At 40.8% G+C, this 15838-nt stretch overlaps 1 protein-coding gene across 2 annotated transcripts in view; it reads right to left on the reverse strand.

Annotated features, from left to right (window-relative positions):
• The window catches only part of LOC111267966 (inactive phospholipase C-like protein 1), a 121254-nt gene that overhangs the window by 62531 nt on the left and 42885 nt on the right, over positions 1-15838 (reverse strand). The gene's annotated exons all lie outside the window — the stretch shown is intronic.

Genomic DNA, 15838 nt, shown 5'->3' on the forward strand with positions numbered 1-15838 from the left:
ATCACTTTTTTTTTGCGCATCCCAGCCTACACATAGGGCTCAATGACTCACTATTACATACACAAAATTGTCAACACATGTAAAGACGCGTACGAAAACTATCATGCCAAGTTTCCTTCTATCTAGAAAGAGATACGTTGGGATATTTGCTAACGAACGAATTGCGTATTCGAGCCTGAATACTATATTAGTTGTCGAAGCCAGAACTCTGCGGACCGCTATGTCACCTCTATCGTTTGTAACGTTCGAGCGAAAAACTTTTCTACGAAACGATTTTGTTTAGTTTATTAAAATGGACATTTTCGCTCAGCAGACCGGATACTCATTAAATTCGCTCACTTATTAAAAAGCTTTCAAAGTAACTTTTTAAAACGCCTATTTCGAGATAAGTGAATATATACAATTTTATTAACAGTGAATGGCGCACTAGGACGTAAGAGATTTTAGGCCAAAAAGGTTGGGTTAGCGATTTGTGATACTGTCGTTTTTGTAGCACAAGCGTATACATAGCTAAGCCGGGCAATACGTGATAGTCTCATTCCTACTTCGATCATACATAGGTACTTTATGCGTTATGGACACCTATTAGGTGCAGCTGGCTGGTAACCTCGATGAACCTATCCAACCAAGTCAGTGTTACTGCCGGACAAACAGACGAAAGCATTACCCTGGGAATAATTTACCACAATTAAATAATAAAATGATTTGTTACAAGTGCATCTTGTCTTCCTTCTTCAATTAAAACAACAAACACAGCGAGCACAGAATGTGTACAATAGCAAGCCTTAGCTGTTGTCGCGGATTACGCACGCATTTTTCAAAGGGGTTTTGACCGGTAACTACGGACACTTCCCTATAATGAAAGTATTTGTAAATAAACTGCATGATATTATGGTCGTATCTTTGAAACCGGTGCACAAAGTGTAAATATATAATGCGAGTGTATAATTTGAACAGAAAATGTTCTTCTAAGCCAAATAAACACTGTTTGTCTGACCCTGTTTCTAGTTAAGCTAACAATAGCACAAATTTTGCTCACTCTTCTTAGATACGACATAAGTTATCATTTAAAGCTGTACCTCTACATGTGTGTGCTGTACACTTTTCGTGCCAAAAGATAACGAAACGAAATTCGTTAGGTAAGAAAATAGGGGCCGTGTCTTCAGGATATCAATGCAAAGGACCTCTAAACAATTACAACCGGTAGGCACAAAAAGACGCCGTTTTAAGAAGCAAGTATTTGCAGCAGCCTTGCCACCACTGTGGAGGTCAGGTATTGAAATCTGCTTATTTGCGCTAAAGTAGGCCCAGTAACCTACAGCGCCCCGCGAAGCATGTAACCAACTTGATTACCAACGCCCATACTTTGAACAAAAAAGGACTACCCTTCATGAAGGCATGCGTTTATATGCTCGACTGCGCAGTGGCTTATGGTGAATAATTTCTCCACCCATATTATATTTAATAAACCCATAATCCCTGGATGCAGAAAAAAATAAATTAATCCATATATTAATCTATTAATAAGTTAAAGTTGAGCAAACTTTGCAATTTATATAATGACATTCGATGACGCGTATCCACGAGCGCCAAGTGCCACTGGAGTGTATAGATTGCATTAACGGCTGTTTTCGTAATCTGCTGATTAAGAAATGTTGGCCGGATCATGAGTCTCCGATTGCTAATGACCCTCCCTGGTTATCTACTGCCGTTTTTGCTGTAGTTAGATCTATGAGAGAGAAGAACGGTATTTAGGCCGCTCGGTATGAACAGAATGCATCGTGCATGCAACGTACGTAGGCTGGGAAACGTATGTATATTCGACAAATGACAGGGCGGCCAATCTCTCATGGTCTATGTACCAGCGGCCGCTAGAGGCCATACGGTCTCTAAAAGTTGTCGCCTGCATTTGTATGCCCTTCATAAGATCCAAACAATATTTATACAAAAAAGTAGGTTAGAGACAACACTGCTTGTGCCCTTAGCAATTGATATGGGCTTAACCAATTAATGGGCTTAATTAACAACTAATTTAAACATACATAATTAATATAACGAAACCTTTAAATAGTATTACCTGTTTTCCACTTAACTTGTTAGAAACTTGTAGTTATTCACTCATCGGATGAATCGGAGGCATTCCATTCAAGAATCCATACTGATAAGCATTCGAGTACAACGAATTAATCATTGATTCAATGCCGGGACAGATACGTTGCTTTCACATTTGTTTGCAGCTCTTTCTGTTTCGCTTTGATTCCAAGCAGATTACAAAGATCAGAAGCGGATTGGAAATTTAAGGTTCGTCCAATTTACTCTACACGAAAAATGAGTCATCTTTGCTGTTCTCAATGTTTCTGCACTAAGCTTTAGAATAGAAAATGTCTGTAGTGTGCCACTGCTTTTACTATTCTACAGGCTTCTAGACACGTCTTGTTGGTCATCAGGTAGTTTAATTTTTGTCTGGCAACATTTTCGTTAGAAAACTTTTTCGAAGACGACTCATGCAAGATGGCTGGCTAGATATATCTATCTCTATATACGTACTCGGTATGTAATATATCGACACGGGTAGTAGGGCGTCACTCGACTCAATATCTTCTATCCATATGATCTTCCAGCAGAGAACGGAGAGGCTAGTGCTGTTGCTATATAGTTAGTATAGCTATTCAAGATGGTATTATTTCCCCGGATTGACTGCATATACCGAAGATACGGGCCACAATGATCTGCTTTATTCATTTTTTTTATAATGCGGCTTGGCTTGAATGCAATTTTTGCCGCCTGTGGCTTAAACTATTCGCACGGTAACTGCCAACCATTTGGAGCAACGTGGCTACCCCTCCTGTCAACGTTTTTTCTCGTTGTTGATGGAAACAAGATGTTTTCTTCTTTCGAGTTTCGACTGCTAACCCTCTTCAATTATTGCTATTCAATCTTAACTTCATCTATTTAGTCGTGCAATTCAGTCTAAATACTTTAACTTCTGCGTCTGATACGGCTGTCCATAGAAGCAATCATTTTAGTAAGCTTTTGCAGCTTCAAACAACTTAGGTCAAGCAGGTCACTTTCACCTCATTGAGCCGTTAAGCAAAAAGCACAAGGAACATTCATATACTGTTAAAGCAGTTTCCAAGATCATTGTAGCGTATATATATATATATATATATATGCGTATAAACGTGTATCTATGTAACCAGCTGAGATCTTTGATTAGATTGTTTCTATTGTATAGGCACAATTACCTTTGGATACGTTACGGAGCGTCACCACTTACACTTTCCGTATCAAATATTCCTTAAATACTTTTTTTTACCTTTGCGGTCGATCAAATATGAGGTGTACATCGTCTCTGTGCGTAATACATTTAAAAACAAATTAACACAGTCGAATACTCAGACACCTATGCGCTTACGTTTTTGCTGCCTCAAAATAAGTCCGTGTACCTGTACCAGTCTAAATGATTCCATTAAGTCTAGGTTGTCTTAAGCATCGGCTCGTAACACTGTTTGTTGCAACGGGCAGAGATTACCAGAAAACGTATTAATTTCTCTCAGAAAAGCGAAAAATAATCAAGTATTGGTGTATATATATATATATATATATATATATATATATATATATATATATACGTAGACATGTCTAACTTGATAAATTAAAAAAAAAGTGCAACATACAAACATCCAGCCGGTAACATAAACCTGTGAAATCTATAGCTATTTAACTTCAAGTTTAAGTTAGGAACTCAGATCGATGCTATAAATGTGAACCTCTCATGGCTGGAAGGCGATGAAGATAAGAAATGAACGGGTTGTTCGTTGCCCGCTGTTTACTCGTGCCTTTTTCCACTGCTGCTGGTGTTGTCAAGGAAAGAAGAACTGTCCTTTTCTGGTATCAGGTCGAAAGAGGTCCTTGCTCTAAATGCCACATCTGTCGATTAACGATAACTCGGTAAGACAGTAATCGGGATATTTGGAACCTCCTCGTTCCTTCTATTACCATCCCGTCCGATTGAATCGTGACGTGCTGTACGGCAAAACACTAGAATCCTTTTTCTTGAGAACCAACCACGAAAAATGACTACGTCTTCTGTTTTTTTTTGAACATCTATTTCCGTCAGTATCCACAGACTTGTTAGCATGTTCGCCTCTCATCTCTTTTGCGATGAGAAGCGCAGAGACAATCTTACTATTGAAAGGACGGATTAGGACTCAACCAGATGAGCAAGGTCAGCAAGGACTGAGCAGAGAACAACGAGCCGCTTTCTTTGTTTCTAATGCCGCTATCCTTTCATTATATCCGACGATACAATGGACTGTGCCTGCTAAACTCTCACGAACATCTGGATGCCGTTTGTACACTAATGCAAATGCACCATTTTTCTTTTATTTTTTAAACGCTCCTCGGCTTCTCCTTCTCGCCGATGACCATCTTCGGCCATAAGGTTGACCTGTTGCTGCTAAGGCTGCTACGCTGAACATTTACGAACAGAGCAGAAAGGAAACTTGGCATTGCGCGCTTCGTTTCTCGAAACATTAATTAATTAGAATTTAAAAACACCAGCCATACTAATGATGATGTCAACGATGGCGTCCGCAATAACCTGTAGCTACATCCAGTTACAGCGGAATATTGTACAGAGTACGTGTCCACTAACGGGCCGTGTGTGTGCGCCGGTGGGTTTTCTTCGTGGCAGCCGCTAATCGGCTAAACCCAAAGATGAAACCTCCCTACAGCAAATGAAATCCTGGCGCTTCACTTGTTAGTTTCAGCTCTCTATTCTAGTCCTACATTTGCCTTTCCTTCAAAAGACATTATTCAAAGGAATTTGTTCCTATTATTTATATGCACGCACGTATCCAAAGGAGCTTTTCATAACTTAGCCTTTATGCAAGTCATTACAGCGATCAACACGTTTACAGATAGCCCTAGATAAGGTTTGCTAAAGGCTTAGGGATCCGGTGTATACAAGGGTACTTCGTTGAATGACTCTGTTATAGTTGAATAGCGATTTTACGAACAGATGTATTCCCTCCGCCAGCGCCATGCTAACCTCAGTGACATCATGGTCTTTAGCATTATTTTTAGAAAAAGCATCTTAAAAAAAAAAGCATAGCCTAGCCTTTACACTCCTACGTTTGCTTCCCTCTCGAATCTTATCATATGGCTTTCCTCAAAACACGTATATATTCGTTCCCTCTTTCCATCTCTTTTTCGACCGCTATATGGTGAATATGTAGTAAACTCCGAATGGGTCATGTATCTGGATACTGGATTACGAAGCTAAAAAATATCGTCTCGTAGTTGAACAAGTTACGATTGCAATAGTAACTGTGGATATAAGCGTCGCCCTAGACTATTGGTAACCATAAGCGTCAGCAAGTGGAGGCCCCCGTTGTTAAGTGTACAAGAAATCTATCATTTTACTCGGGCCTTCTATTACAGCAGCATCTTCATTGATCGACTATGAACTCAATCGATAGCTTTCTGTTGTTGCCCCTATTGTGTTAACTAAGCTCTTACCGCAGACAGGTATTGTATCATATTTTTGACGGCTGAATTGCTGCCTTACACTTGAGCATAAAAAGCTAATATTATCGCCTCTCAACTTATTATATATCAAGGGTATTATTCTGATCAACAAACATACTACGAGAAAAAATAGCAGGTAACGTAATGACAATTTAACCCTAACTATTTGCACAGACAATTCGAGTACCAGAGAGGTATAGTACTCACTGTTAAGCTAACAGCACCTAACGAAATGGTGAATGTTTTTCCAAGTCGTACAAAACACCTCGAAAAAAAAAAGATATCGACCATAAAAAGCGGCCGGAATTTCCATAGAACAGCACGGATAGATACAATGAACTCACTGGCATGATGATAGAATCTGAAGAAAGTGATCTCTGTAAAATTGGATCTTCATCAAACGGGCGAACAATTACTAATTTATCATTGTAATCGATCGAATAATCATTAATTAACAAAAATCTACAATTATAACAACTGTGAGCGCGCCATTATTTGAATTTGAACAAGGATCCGTTATTGGTCCATTTGTTTATAATAAGCTTTTCCGGTTAGCCCAAATCAATTGCAAGTAACTGTGCAACTACCGGAGAAGAAAAACAAACTGAAAGGCTTAATCTTGATAATCATCCTGTCTTCATGAGGCCGCTTTCTCTAACGAGAGAAATGTTTACCACTGATATAATGACCAACTGATATAAAGTGTCCATAATGCTTATTGTTGATAAGATAAAATTTGAGAATGGTCCTGTAAATTTTCGTAGAACTATGAAAAATGATGACATATCTAAAGGTACGATATATGTTTTTTGCGTACTGGTGTTCCCACTCATAATAATAGCTGGTTAGTGCAAGGATTGAAGATTTGACAATCTGTTTTGTATCAAGCATACCTGCACACAGCTCAGATCCTGAATTAACATAATGGAGCATTATTGAGCCGGCGTTTCATAACTCACGAGGTCAAAATGCCTATTTATTCACTTGAACTATTAGGGAGAAGTTCGCACAATTACGAAGGGATCACTTGACACGAGTCTGTAGTAAATTTAGGCCTCTTTAAACCTATAATTAAGCCGAATCAAAGACTACACTGAACAAACATGGCCGTTTAAACTGGCACTTTTAATGCATGCAAAAAAAACATAGAAATATCTGTTTTTGCTTTAATACAATTCTAGAAAACAAATCACAACACTTCTCTTGTATACTCCAAATGCAATTTGCCGCAATGCCCTTCGTACAGGACAGAGGCATTGCGGAATCAAGGTAAATCTATACACCGACGGCGGCATCTGTCCGAAAAGCTACGAAGGGTTGACTACACAGAAGTCACGCTTGCCTGTGTTTATAGCATAGACTTATTCGGATCTCACTGTAGCCAGCAGTAAAATCGCCAAAACGCAAGGGGGAAGATTTAGTGGGAATTGAGGGGATGGGAAGATGCTGCGTATGACGGACAACATCCCGTAAGGACTAGCCACGGTATTCGTTCATCCCCGTGCAAAAGTAGCGCGGTACGAGCCCGCTAGTATTTGAATTATCGTACGAAGCTTACTTGTACCGATCTATACTATAGATGCACCAATGGAGATAAAGTTACTTACCCTTACGCTTCTTTATAGTCACTCAATGATATAAAGTTTCGGTTTGAGGACCACCGCCGACGAAGTCACAATGTGTTGATGTAGCACAAGAGCGGCGTGTACTTATTGGACATGGAATAATATGAACAGCAAGAGTGGGGTTATTGTTGCTGATCAAACCCACGCAAATCCTGTATAATAAGTTATCGAATTTTAAGTTACTACTGAGCTTTAACTGAAGAGCATTGCTTTGCACAGAAAGGACCACCTTTATCTATGTTTGCTTCCTTTCGTCAACCCTTCACGTTTTTAGGTTACAAATTTATCAATAAAATACTTCGGAAGATTGTCGGGTATCAAAGGCATTCCGAATTCGACTTTGGAAGAATTACCTTTGGCCATACGTTTGATGACAACTCGAATTGTCAAAATGTTGTGTTTTTTACTAAACTTACTGGTCTTTTCTAATGTATGTAATTAACAAGTAACACTCTACTCACAACCAGACCAAAAATGTTTATTTAATTGTCGTAAACGTGTTAACCATCAGCGCAATCAAGTTATATCTGCAAGAAATTCAACGCGGAATGTAGAATAAATTGTTGTTAGGTGAACTTTATACCGTAGATAGGATAAGGTAACAGCCACAGAAATATAAAATAACCATGATTCGTTATAACCTATATCTTTTACAAGCGTATCAATATATCAAAAGGAGCATGTACGAGCAGCGTCGTGCGCGATATAGAACGCGGGGTCTTCCACCCCATCGGCAGCCATATTTGACATAAGATAGTCGGGTGTCTTGCGGATAGTGTAGTAAAATCCCTGAACCGCGTACCGAGTCACGGCGCGTCGATTCATCCTACTCGTATATTCCAAGCGGTGTTCGCACCTGCTGAAGTTTCGGGGCGGTACCCGCTCATTTGTTGTTTTCAATGTGTAATCGCGGACGAAATTGTTAAGTATTGTAAACGTATCGATAATCGTCTTAGCTTTATGTGTCTTCAAATTATAGATACATATGATCGACAAACTGTTCGAAATTCTGCTTTTGAAACGAAAAATGGTTTAAATCGTTCAAAGAAAGGAAGAAACGAGAAATTCTATATGACTTACCGATGAATACCTGTGTGTACGTAATGAATCAGAAAGCGGTAACAGTGTCAGAATGGGCAATATCAGGCTTATATCACTTGGCTACTACCAGCACGAAGCGAAATGCTGGCTGACTAGCGATTAATTAGACTACTTGGTCTATACAGGGTCCAAGCAACTGGTAATTCAGCAGATTAATCGGCCTTTCCTGGTGACACGGCCCTGTGGCCTATTTTGAGAACTTTCAACTGTTCGCCTGGTAACTTAGATAAGCGCAGGACGTAAACTTAGCTTGTTCAATACTGGGACAGCACTAGGGAGAAGCTTTTTGGCGTTGCTGGAGCTATCGCCAAGTGGAGTTTCATGTCTCGACGTACCTGAACGTCGAATGACTACCGGCACGTAAAGGCGAGAAGCCGATCTCGACGCTAAGTACTGAACGACATCATAACTAGTAATTTGCATTATTCGGAAAAAATCTTCGCACCTTTACTGGGTGCAATGATCCAATAATTTCAATGTGTAAAGAATGAAGGAAATCATTATCGAACGCAACAGGTGATATCTGAGACGAACTCTGCTCAAAAGGGGTTTTCCTGAACCTGTTTCGTGAAAATCTCTACATTTACGGCGTTTAATTTTATCGTTTTCGAACTCGCTTCACACAAGGTAGCTTCATACAATATTGTTACTAGCAAAGTACGGCGTCGATTCCTAATGATAAAACTGTCAATGATTCGAATCGTGGCAGTGGATCATGAAAACAACGCATAGGGACACCAGTTCTTTATAAGGTGATGAGAACAATGGATTGAGTACCTCTTTGAAGCGGGCGGGCTGTCGATCGTTCTGCGCTCCGCGCCACTACTGAATGATCTATGACCACTGTCAAAAACACCAATGTCAATTTAGGTATCCTGAATCCTCGTAGGCGTTTATAAATAGGCATCCTGTGATAGCCTGCGGGGTAATGTATTTGCCTGCTGATCGTAAGAACACATTGTGATTCAGATTCGAACGGAGGCACATTTCGTCTTGTGCTCGAGCCAGCTCTTTGATGGAAAATCCAACAGCGATACTGGATGTAATACAGGAATACTGAGGCATATACAAGGTAGGGCTAATTTGCCTTTGGAAGTGGGGCTTCTTGCGAATTGGGCCTAATTGTGCCATCAGGCCAACATTGCAATTTTGTCTAAATGTACCGCCGTGTTCTGGCTGGAATCATACTGGCAGGTTTACCTATTCTTTTCGGGTAGTGTTGAACGTTGATACATGTTTATTCGCTGGCTGTATTCGATGTCATGAATACCAAACGAAATACGATATAAGCATTATATTGGAATCGAGGGCAAATGGGAAATATTATGTACGACGCTATTTCCAGTATGAGATTACAAACCTATATGATGACACAGGTGGAATGAAGAAAGCTCATTTAAAACTATGTTCCATTGTACCGATAACTAACTGAAGTCTATTCGTTTTGCGTTTTTCTTAGATAGTATTCGGTGGGTAAAATGGGGCAATCCGGTTTCATAACAACGTTTATTAGATGTCACAGAAACCGGCTTATTATTGTACGCAATTGTGCCGGGTTTATAGTAAAAAAGCTGCAAACAACAAACGTCTCGGCAGGCTTCAAAAGTTCTTTTCTGTTCCTTCGTTATCATGCGTAAACGTGAATGGCGCTCTATTTCGGTATGCAGATGGTTGCTCCTTCCAAATAGATATAACTAGCGGTTAAAAATGAGTAGACGCCGCGTTCAGTACAATTACAAACAGTGATTCTACTCAAGAAAAGTAAATATTTCCCACAAAGATGGACATTGTCCTAGGCACAAGGGAACCTAAGCCTAATTAAGACAGCCTTTCTCTAGCGGCCTATGCGTCGTTTCTTAGTTGAATAGAAATCTGCTGACATTTGTTAATAAGAAATTCAGTAGAACATGCGTGTGCTGTACGGTAAGTACAAAGCAAAACGCTCATATGGCGCCTCGGCTGAATTTAAGACCCAGGTCAAATATATTACAATAGAGAAAAATTCGTGGTTCTTATCGTTAGTCGGTCCATTCCATAACCTGTTTTACTATTCGCGTCCGCCGAAGCTGAACGATAAAATTATAGGTCTGAGATTCTCTAATCGCTTTTGATTATCATATAGAAAGATAGACACAAAGATGTACGCACAGCACATGCACATTAAAACATATTGACTCAGATCTAACAAACTTTATACATCCAACTCTCTTCCTATTTTCCTCCTTTTCGCGTGCATTGCCTCTACGTGTTTTGTCTACTCGGTCATTAACTTCACTCTGGCTCCGATCTAGACGTCCCACTTCGGTCGAACTACTGAGCTTAGTCGTGTGTTTCCTTCGCCTGCCTGCAGTCTAATATATTATTATCAACACATTAAGCTCATATCGGCAAACCCCATAGGGCGGGAGGACAGTGAAGAATATATACGTGCGCTCGATATATCGATTGAGTTCATGAAACATCGGAAGCCGACCCATGCTTGGAAAAATTTATAGACCTGATTACCTGCAGGTGCTTCGATCCAACGCCGGCAACAGCCGGTAATAGACACTCCGTAGGGACATACGAATAGCACCAATGATAATAACGACGAAGACGTCAACGCCAATCCGTTCGTACCCTAGGCCTACCCGAATGAAACAGCTGTTGAATTGAATACCGATAAATAACAGCCCAAAAATACCTTACCCAACGTCAAAGAATGTATCTACCGGTGCGTCTTCTATTGATGAGTATCAGCAAACACCGAAGCATATTATATCTGGCCATCGCCAGCACGACGCATGCATAGAGAAGCCTGGAAGAGGAATAAAAGGAAGAACAGGCCTGTGCTAGACTAGAGGTCTATAGGTATAGCATTAAGGTAGTCGTACCACCGTGAATGCTCTTCAAATCAGCTGAAACAGTTCCAGCTTTCAACAAACACGACCGCTAACGCGTTCAGAAAGCGCGATATAACCCATTCAAAAATGGCTTGATAGCTAACCTATCAGCTGTACGTAAATCAGTGGGCGGTAGTCAAGCACGAAAAAATACGGATCAAGCAAATCAGATTAAATGATTAAAAATTGTGCGTTAAAGACAATATCAGCGATTTTATACTCATTGGATTAAAATGCTCTGATACGTAAGATATATAAAAAAAATGTAAAGCGAAGTAGTGCTGTCAAAATCTTTAGCATTACCTTATACTACGCATATGGAAACTACCTTTATCGAACGCTGCTTAATATAAATTCGTTTACCGTGTACACTTGGGAAAGACTCAGTACACATACATGCTATGCTTAATATTTTCACTGTATAACGTATCCACATGTCGGATTTCCTTCTACATCCCTGCAAGATCTAGTTGACTCAACATCTCTAACCTACGGACCGTGCAGACTGGGGGGAAACCTCTAACTGAATAATTTATCAGCCCTGAAGATTTTATATGAGAAACATCTTCCGTACTGAAGCGCATCTCCGATTTAATTGTTTCGGAAATAGGAAAACTTCTAGCGTTCGAAACGTGTTCGTGTTTGATGCGAACTTTAGGCTGGAGACATCGACGCGGTCGTAAAAGCCGCCGGTACATGAAAAACATATGGGTCCAGCAAGACGGCTCTATTTGCCGTTCGTCACGTCAAGCAATGGGATTTCTACGAGTGAAGCATCTCCTAGTGGTGTAATTCGCCGCTTGAACAGCCAAGCTTACATCGACATAATGCCTTTGGACTTTTTTTGTTTCGAGTTTTTTAAAGCTAGAAGTATACGATAACCCGAAGTTTGCAAGAGGATCACTAAAATCATGAGACAGCTATGCCAAATGGTGATTGAAAACTTGGTCAAAAGAATGCAGACTTGTCAGCAGCCCTGCTATGGCTATAATTATATATCGTAGGCTATTGAGATCTCTATCTGGAGGAACGTTTTTGATATTTCGTATTCTCATATTGACCAAGTATAAATACCATATAAGGGTTGAAACATTGGAGAACTTCCGGATCCTTTACTTCCTCATAGTATGTTCGAAGGCGATGAGAAAGCCTTAAACCTGATATGGTTTAATATATCAAAAATATTAAAAGCATTTTTCGTATAGCAGATTTCCCGAACACTGAACATTTTCGTATAGTATCTTCGCACTATTCGATAGTTTATACTCTACGTTTCGCTGTTTCGGGATCTTCACAATCCAAGTGTATTGAAGTTGTACACAGACGGCACAGTACTAACTTCAATTACATTGTTGTTCTTCTGATTTGGAATTCCCCAGCACATTGCCAGTTATAGTATGCCTATCTGGAACGTTAGATAATTTTCCTTTCCACTTGCTCTAATACCACCCTAATATCAGCCGTCTGTTCGATCTATTGTCATTGCGTTGCCAAGCTCCTTCCTTATCACACTTCACACACAGACTCGCTAAACGCTCTACAGATTTGTACATGATCATCGATAGTACGCAATCCACCATCCCCCTTCGCAGACCATTTACTACAAAAATCGAGAAAGATCTACTGTCTTTAGCCGACACAGGCAATCACAGATTAGATTTCACTTGTATGGATTGTCGTAACCAGGCTAATACAGGCCTCGTCACCGTTACACGTATTGATCAAACTTTGACTATTCACTGCGATGGCTTAATTTCATAATCTGTCTATTTCTGGAAAGAGTGAAAATTAGAAGCAGAAGATAAATGAAGCACTTGCGATTAAGCGCGAGAGCGAGGACACGGAAGAGAGTGAAGACAAACGTTCGATGAGACATAAGTGAACAGGTAGAAATGGACGCACAGATAGACGGCCAAGTCAATCGTCGTCGTCATCATCCAAGTGACAGCGCTATTGCTAGTGGCAATGGCACTGGTTGGTAACGACGTCGTTCGCAATTGCGTAGCTCAGCGTCCAATAAGCTCTTGATGAATGCCTGCTCATGGCAGCAGCGGTACTACCAAGATCTGACGGTTTGTAGGTTGTCCGAAATACGTACTGCTATTAGTTTACTGCCTGACATGAAGCACTATGCATGCCCGCCGTCGCATGTTTGATCGGTACCCTTTTGCACCTCACGTTTAGCGACAGCACACACGACAACACGAACACTGTCGATAACAAGAACAGCGTAACGGTTTTGAGTGACGGGGATTACGGTAGTGACGTCGCGCCGCACGAAGAACTTATGAAGTGAAACAAGTAGCTTTTCAGAATCGCTTGCGTCTGCCTCTATGTAGCAGCTATTGCCCAGCTATACTAAAGCCATGGATTCCGGTTGTTGTTCTGCGATGCGACCATAGCTAGTCAAGGCCGATGTAGGCTCAGCATCAAGGTGGATCGATGATAGTAATAATGACAGCGATCGCAGACTGTCGATTGTAGTAACAGTGATAAGCGACTGAACAGCATAATGACGGGAAAACTTGCTCCTCCTACTCTATTTCCATCGAAAGAATGAATAGTCAGGCTCGGGTAGGCTTGTTCCGATTGGTGAGGAGAAAGCTAGCCTCGTCGATCAATTTGTGTGTGTCCACGATTAACGCTGTATCATAGACTACTCGCGGCACGCGTAAATGCTCTCTAGTGATGCCCCGGGTGTAGTGCAAAAAGTCGCAATTTTTAAGTTACAATTTCTAAACAAGTAGCCTTTGCACGGTATGTATTGCGCCCGTGTACCTACACGCATCTGCCTGTTTGTCTACTACAACGATGATGGGTTACTGTCGAGATGCTTAGGAATATATGATGTTTGATATTAATATTGTCATCACCGCCATTGGGTTAATGATAATGAAGCGCTACGCGTGGTGCAGACTGTGGCGCCGCCAGCTGCAGTGGCAGTTGTCCATTGCTATGCCTCTAGTCGAGTCTGGCTTTATCAGAGGCGTACATAGTATGATGGTCTAGCTGCTACGGGAGGATCTTACTAGGCAAACTAGGCCAGTCAGCGGTTATCTTTATTTCGCCGTTGGATTGTGACGTGTGGCTCACAGAGCCTCACAACAGTAGCTAGCCGCTCGTTGACCGGAAAGTCTATTCAACGACTAGCGATAACCATAGCAGTACGGCGGACGTCGCCATAATATTGCTACTGTTGCCATCGTCATCAAGCACGTGGAGACTGTCACACGACACACTTCAGCGCACAACATCAGCAGCAGTGGACATCAATAGACAATACAAGCATATATACCATATTCCACTCAGAAGTCTTCAGAATATTGTCGCTAGCTCGATCTTTTTCCCCAGACGCAACAAATCAGTTTTGTATACTGCATATAGAGACAATAAACAGCTGCGTACCAGCTCAGGTGCATATAGTCTATTCAATCGTAGCGACAATAGAAGCAGGCGCTTCGTGTCGCACTGCCCCCGTGCGTCTTCTACTATACTATACGTAAAAAAAACTACAAGCGGCGGCAAACAATCGTAGTCGACAGAGTGATTAACTTACTGGAAAACGTTGGGAGCAAGGAGAGCTATTAGATATATATTTTAAGAGCGAAGTAACCAGTCAGCAAAACTAAGGTCTAAGAATCGGAGACCTAATTTTGCCCTGCAATGTACACCTCGTGGTGTTGTACGGTACGTTTTCGTTTTGCGCGTATGTTCGACGTATTCGTTGTACGTCATGTTCCCGGAACGTGTAGCGCGGACATACACGGTTAGATTATTTGAAGAAATTTATATGTAGTATTGTTATGTTTATCTCATTCATTCGGTTAAAGCTAGGCAAAACTTCGCTTCTACATCGTATCGAAGTAACAAAGAAGAGGCACTGAAGCGGACTATGATACGTTTTGGTAAGGTTGAACTATGCTTCAATGGTAATAATAATGGCGTGAAATTTTCTTTGTGTTATTTCGATTAGTTTATCACATTAGCTACATGATAGAAATGCTTCAATTTAGCCATTATGAATTATCAGCAAATACAATGCGGCTTTCGTATAGTGGTCGCGCGGCAGCATAGTCTGAGCTGTGGATAAAGGGCCTTTAAAGTTACCTCGTAAACTGAGTTCGGTCGACGACACCGCTGCAACATTATTTGAAATTAAGGGAAAAAAGTCAACATCAGTTGTACCAGATTCGTATTCGTTATGTCCAGTGGTTCCATTGGAGGTGTCTGTTGACGCCTGCTAAAGTAAAGGAATCTGATGAACGCTGCGATGGACACTAAGGTAATTGGCAGCTTGTAATTGGCGATTTAACAGGTAATCCGTGCTGGCTACCGCTTTCTAGACGGTAGAATAAATAATAGAAGGAAATTAGTACAGACAAACAGCTACTTTTCTTTTGTATGAATGCTTCTATAATACAACATAAAATATCGTTATCAACCATAGATTGGTGGTGATCTTTTGCGTACCTAGTGCGACCATCGGTATTGTGTTTTTACCTTTAGTATGGGCCAGGATGGCTGTTTTCAGTGTAGTACATTGACGCGGTGCTATTATTCCCCGCAGTCATGCCCCAGTCTTTTTCGCATATCATCAATGATCCTGCTTTCCTGGCCTCTCTTTACCGAACCTTACCCTACGGCAAAAACTATTCCCAAGTTAATGAATCGTTAACCTACAGTAAAGTTTATACATAC

This window comes from Varroa jacobsoni, unplaced genomic scaffold (assembly GCF_002532875.2).
Source record: "Varroa jacobsoni isolate VJ856 unplaced genomic scaffold, vjacob_1.0 scaffold_1244, whole genome shotgun sequence".
NCBI lineage: Eukaryota > Metazoa > Arthropoda > Arachnida > Mesostigmata > Varroidae > Varroa > Varroa jacobsoni.